Genomic DNA, 6,797 nt, shown 5'->3' on the forward strand with positions numbered 1-6,797 from the left:
GGACTAAGCATCTATATTTTCATTAGTCCTTAGTGTTTGCTATAAAATAATTTCTTGTTTCGTGCATTTTTAAATCAATCTGGATCTAGGTTCAGTCAATATTTCATATAGTGCAGGAATTGCTTTCACTTTATTGATTTTGCACTGCTCACCTGGTTCTGGAATAACTTTTATTTCCTTATCCTTACTGTGCCTGCAATTCTGGCTGAGGAAGCAGCACTGCCACCAGGCTGGGGTCTCCTCCCCCAGTGCTCTTGATAGGTCCTCCGCCTTTCCTCAGTGGTAATTTTCCTTCCTCCATCACATGGGGGGATAGTTAAGCCTGACTGTTCACACTGTTTATTCTGTCTGGAATATCCTCTCTTCCCTCTCTGCCTAGAAAACTTCTCATCTTTCAAGGACTATCTCAGATTTCGCCCACTTGAGATGCCTTCTCCACCCTTCCCACACAGTGTGGAGGTTCCTGCCTGTGTTTCCGCTGCACTGTATACCAACCTTGGGTGTGTGCAACCGCCATAACTCAGTACTTTAATGACTCATTTCTCTTTGTTTTCTTTTTTAAATCAACAAAAGTTGAACTCCATTTGGATAGGAAACTTCAAGTCATCCAATATTTTCCTATTACCCAACACAGTGCCTGCCACATACAAGACTCTCAGCTATGAACCAAATGAGTAAACTTTATAGTAATATTTAAAGAAATATCAAGAAGAGTAATATGTGGCTCTTTTCTCATAACCATCCTCAACTGTGTCAATCACTGATTACTCCTTCATTCTTCATTCTCCCTCATTCTTCTTTAATATTGATCTCCATCTTTCTTTCATGTATTTGCTTTTAGTACTGCAAAGCATTAGAACTTGATGTGTTTATAGTTGCCTGGCAGTTTGATGTATTAATATTTTAAGCACTTTTGGGTTTAATAGCCTCTCTTTCTCTAAACTAGATGCATCAGTGAGATAAAGCTGAATGCCTTCTCAGTGCTCCTGTCTCTAAATTGCTCTAGCTGTTCAATCCTTCTTGGAACTATTTTAAAGGCAGAAGTGGCTTTTTGTTATTCTGTCTATTAATCTAAGGGATGATTTTGAATCATGTTTTCCTGCCTTAGTGGTTCCACATCTTCATTTTTTGTGACTAAAATTCATGAATAAAGATCAGGACACTTAATTTTTCTCAATCATCCTAAACTGTCATGATCCTCTTTTTCCAGTCAGAGCAAGACTTTTCTCCCAAGTTGTGATTCTCACTCTACCAACTCCTCCCTCATGATGGAAGAAACTTCTATACATTGAAGGGGCTTCATGTATTCTGTTATTATTTTTATAGATAGATCTTGTCAGACACCTGCTTTTTGTTCACAAAGAAGCTCTGAATGTAATGGGGGTGGAAAATGACCCTTTAAACAAAAACATATAACAAACTTTTTTTACATATGCTGATAGAGACTGTAGTATCAAAAAAGATTTCCTTTTGTGATAAATCAAACTCTAATTCATTAATTTTTAAAATTATTCCTTCCTGCTGTGGACATGAATTTCTAAAGTGTGTGTGTGTGTGTGTGTGTGTGTGTGTGTGTAGACATTAATTATTGACAGAGTGGGGAGTAGAACAAATCATGGCAAAAATTCCTTTTAATAATAATTTATAAACTAGAATTTAAATAAAAATTTGGAAGAAAAATAAAAAATAATTTATAAATCCATGTCTCCTTCCTTTTCCTAATCCTGTTCCCTTGTTATCTTAATGGTTTCTACCTTTACTACTAATGCATGAATGTGCCTTTGCTAAATCATCTTTTCACTTGAAAAATAAAAGCTGTGAAATACAAACACAATTTCAAGTTAATAAGCTAATATTTATTGAACACTTATCATGTAACAGGCACTCTAGTAGGGATTTTCCCATTTTGGTCATGAATTATAATCAAAATGGTAAAACTAAATGCAATACTTGAAAGGAAAGTAGAAGTAATACATTTACAATCCATAGAGATCCCTGATAATTTCTTTTGTCCTTATATAAGCACAACCCTCAGTCTGTATTTGATCTTTGGTCATCACAGACAAATTAATCTCCTTCTCTTTTCTTGCCTTCATTTTAGACACAGAGCATTAAAGAAATATTTAATATTTCTGGGATACCATGCCAATCAGAGATTCTTAGTGTATCAGTACCCTATATACACTCAGGGAGGTTGTGAATAGTTGAAACAGGGGCTCATTTACTCACCCTACTTGTTAACTATTTTAATCCTGAAAATAGGCAGTATTTTTTTTATTTTGAGTTTTTAAAATTTTCAGTATAGCTAACATATAGTTGTATACTAGTTTCAGGTATATAATATAGTGATTCAACAATTATATATATTTCTCAGTGCTCATCATGATAAGTGTACTCTTAATCCCCATTCAACTATTTCACCTATCCTCCCACCCATTTCCCCTCTGGTAACCACCAGTTTGTCCACTATAGTTAAGAGTCTGCTTTTTTTATTATTATTATTATTTGTCTCTTTTTTCCTTGTTCATGTGTTTTGTTTCTTAAATCCCACACATATATGAAATCATACGGTATTTGTCTTTCTCTGACTGATTTTACTTAGCATTATACCTTCTAGATCTATCCATGTTGCTGCAAATGGCAAGTTTTTCTTTTTTTATGGCTGAGTAACATTCCATTGTGTATAAATACCACTTCTTTATCCATTCATCTATCGATGGGACACTGGGGTCGCTTCCATGCTTTGGCTATTGTGAATAATGCTGCAATAAACATAGGGGTACTTATATCTTTTTGAATTAGTATTTTTGTATTCTTTGGGTAAATACCAGTAGTGGAATTACTGGATCATAGGGTAATTCTTTTTTAATTTTTTGAGGAAACTCCACACCGTTTTCCATAGTAGCTGTACCAGTTTGCATTCCCACCAACAGTTCATGAGGATTCCTTTTTCTGCACATCCTCACCAACACTTACTGCTTCGTATGTTTTATATTTTAGCCATTCTGACAGGTGTGAGGTGATACCTCATTGTAGATTTGATTCGCATTTCCCTGATGATGAGTGATGTTGAGTATCTTTTCATGTGTCAAAACAGGCAGTATTAAATTAGTACTTTGCTATTTCAGTTAGTCTAATGTAGCAAGTTCATTATTTTTAAGTTTTTGGTAGTAAACAATAGCAAAAGAAGAAACAAAGAGAGGCAAAAATGTCTCCTCTCAAGGAATTTGAGAAACGGAAGTGATCTGACACTTCTGAGGCAAAGTGATTTTACAGAGTTGGAAGTGAAACCCAGGAAGAGGCAATATCCTGCCAAAAGTCACAGAACCAGTTAGCAATGGGTGAGGCTGAAACCCACGTCTTCTGTGTCCTGTGCAACTCTCTCTTGACCACATAGAATATCTTTTTCTAGAATTTCTCCTTTTCCTTTTGATTTCCTTATGCCAATTATTTTATTTTATTTTATTTTTGTAAGAACATGATACATTTTATTATTTTTTTCTTCTACTTCAAGTTTGTCTTGTTGGTTTCTCTATACCCACTTGCCTTTTTCCTTCTCTTGGTTTATAAAAGGCTTTATTTTCCCTTCAGAATTTCTTGGCTTTTACTATTTTACTGACTTTGAATTACCTCATTTTTTCTATTTTCACTCAGAGACTCTGAGAGGGGTTAGAAATTTTGAGATGTTGAATGTCAGTTGTCCAAATCAAATTCAGCCAAAATAACAACAACCAAAAAAGCCAATAATGAAGAAAAATGCTGTTTAGCCAAGTATGTTCATCTTAGGTTTGTATTTGCTATTTTTTGTAGTGGTACAGCTGTTGCAGCTGAATCCTGTATGTTGAAATTTGGATGGTTTTCATTTTGGAAGATAGTGATAAATCTGAGAGTAGAATAGTTATTCCAATAAAAATGTTTTTAAAAAGTATTATTTACATAGGAGAGAAAATAAATATAATATTATTGGTTATTTATTGCTTTTAATTCACAATTTAGCAGTTAATTACCACACAATCTTGTATTTATTCCCTGGCTATTTTATGTTGGTTCTGTGTTTTGTAAGTAGAGTGTCATAAGACACTATTGTGCCCAGTTTATATGTTAATTTTAAGTTTTAAATGTCCTGGTATTGTGTATGTGCTTTAAAAAAAAAAAAAGACATGCATCTGCTCAAACTAACTCCATTTTCTGTCTTGTCTCAATCACTTGTTAGGATCAAGTTCAAATACGAGGGCAGAGGCTGACCCATATGCCCCCTTGACTGAAGAAGTAGAAAGTGTTTCTACACACAAGAGGTGAGAAATGGTAAGATTCCCTTTATCTTTCTCTGATTTCCCCATGGTGATCTCTTCTGACCTTCACCCATGAGGCCCACGATGTAACACAGAAAGGTAGAGACAGGAGAAGGATAAGGGGAGGTTTGGGGGAGACTTGTTTTGAGCGCGGGCACCTCGGCGTTTTAGTACCTATCCCCATCCCCATTAAAATGCAATGGTTTCTTCAAGCTGCCTTGGGAAAATTTCAAAAACACAAAAACATTTAAAAGGCATTTAAAAGCCCTTCAGTTGTGTATGCATGCATGTGTATTGAGTTATTTTGTTTGGTCCAAAGAAGATTAAAGAAACCAAAGGAATGTTCACTCATCCTATTCAACTTTGCCATTTTGCAGCAAAGTGTCATTTCTGATCATGGTTTAGTTAAACATGTGCACAGAGCACATAATTGTTGTCCAGGTTGATCTGAACAACAATTCTCCAAATTTCTGGCAGGAGTTATGAGCAGAACACAACATCCATGAGAAATTAGACTTGGCTCACAACATGTTCAGTGCACAAAGGAATCCAGGCAGTGGGTTTAGTAAAAATGAGGAAGTGGCTCTAAAAGAAATGTCACACATTCACCTGTCTTTTGTATTCCTTTCAATGGCAATGTTTATAGGATTTTTTTTTTGTTTCCTATCCACCTGCCTTTAATAATGTCTTCTCCCCTCTTAATTGTTTATTCAAAACTGAGTTAAAGTTTGTATTTAACTGAGTTAAAGAATGAGTAATTGAAGCATCCATAGGACCTAGCTGGGAAAATGGATTTTAAAATGATTAAGTAAATAAAGAACAGTACATTGCCTACTACTCCAGTCCACATTGGTTTCTCCTTTCCTTGTCCTCTGTAATATTTTAATCTGTCCCACTATATCAGTCCTGATTGTCTGCTCTATTGTATTTATGCCAGCTCAAAAGAGAGAATAGTATATAATCCAATAAGGTAGTGTTCATGGTTATGCTTTGTAAACTATCGAGTATCGTGTAGTGTATTTAAACTTATTTCATATGTTACTTCCGGTTCTCAATTTATGTCATAATTACTTTAAAAATTCTCTCTTATCTAGCACTATGCTGGACAAAAGGAGGGTCTATATTATTGACTCACTTAATAATCATTAATTATAATTTTTGAAAATTATTCTCAACCATTGAAAAGCATACTGACTGAAGGCCAATATTCTTCAAAGATGACTCCATTCAAGCCAGATATCGCTTCTGAAACATTCAATTTGAAAGGTAAGAGTTCCGTTTCCCTTATTGTTCAATACACGTTTCTTTTCCTCTTTGAATAAATCAGTTAGATTTTATTCCATTTGAAAATGATGATTATTTCTACATTGGTACATAGGTTCTAGAGGTACCAAAAGACTTTAATAAAAAAAAGCAATTAAAAAATTGATTCTAATGACTAATAATAATCCCTGAACAGTGATCTCCTTGAAGACAGAGACTCTTGGATATTATTTTTGAATAGTTTTTAGCACATAGCAAATGATGTTATAGAGGCTTAATCAAGGTATGTTGAATAAATGAATAGAGGTCTGATAGTAGGGGAGTACATCTGTGAGCAGCAGACATTGGCTGTAACTATTGCTACCGGAGGAGAATTAACAGCATGAAAGGTATCTCAACATCAAATGAAAAATAGCATGAAAATGTCTTTTAATTTAGGAGTCAGATGCCTGGGATAATCACTGAGCATGAATTTGTCTATAATAAAATGGCATTTCCTATGAAAATGATTTGTTAACATTCACTTCATGATGGAGGTTTTATTGCATGATACCTAGGTTTGTTCTGATAAGGATATCCATTTGGAATTGCTACCTTATCTATATGTTATCTTAATAATGGAAATGTGTCTAAATTAATTGGGAAAGATAAAGCACATACAAAGTAGAGAATGAAGAAACATCAGTGATGGCAGGAAAAATCTGTAACCCGAGATAAAGGATTTCTTGATATTAAATCCAATAAAAAAGACTTAAAAGGAAACACACTATTGTGCAACACTCCATCAGTTATCTTTCTGTCTCCTCTGCTAAATCCAGCTCCTCTTCCTCCTCTGTAATTGTCTCCCAAGGTTTCTACTCCTCCCTCAATGTACTCTATTTATCCCATTTCTCACTGAAGCCGCCATGGGAGTTTGAGTGCAAGGCCATGTTTGCAGCTCTACGCAGGAGGTTTCTGTTTTAACATCCTATTTTCATCTCAAATTTAAGAAAAGAAAATCTGAACCCACTCACTTTAAAATAACTCTTTTACCTAACTTCCTTATTTTCTTCTTCATTTAGTCACCTATTAGGGGAACTTGATCTTGCTCTTCTTCTTTTATTTGCTGTAGCCAAATTCTCTCTGAAACAGGTATTTTTTTGAACATGTATGGGAAATTTGTAGGCAAAGGGCACATTTACAGGAGTTCTCCTCCCTCATACCAGTAAAGCTAACCAAAAGAACTAAAAAAAAAAAATGAGG

Source organism: Halichoerus grypus, chromosome 1 (genome assembly GCF_964656455.1).
Source record: "Halichoerus grypus chromosome 1, mHalGry1.hap1.1, whole genome shotgun sequence".
Classification (NCBI taxonomy): Eukaryota; Metazoa; Chordata; class Mammalia; order Carnivora; family Phocidae; genus Halichoerus; species Halichoerus grypus.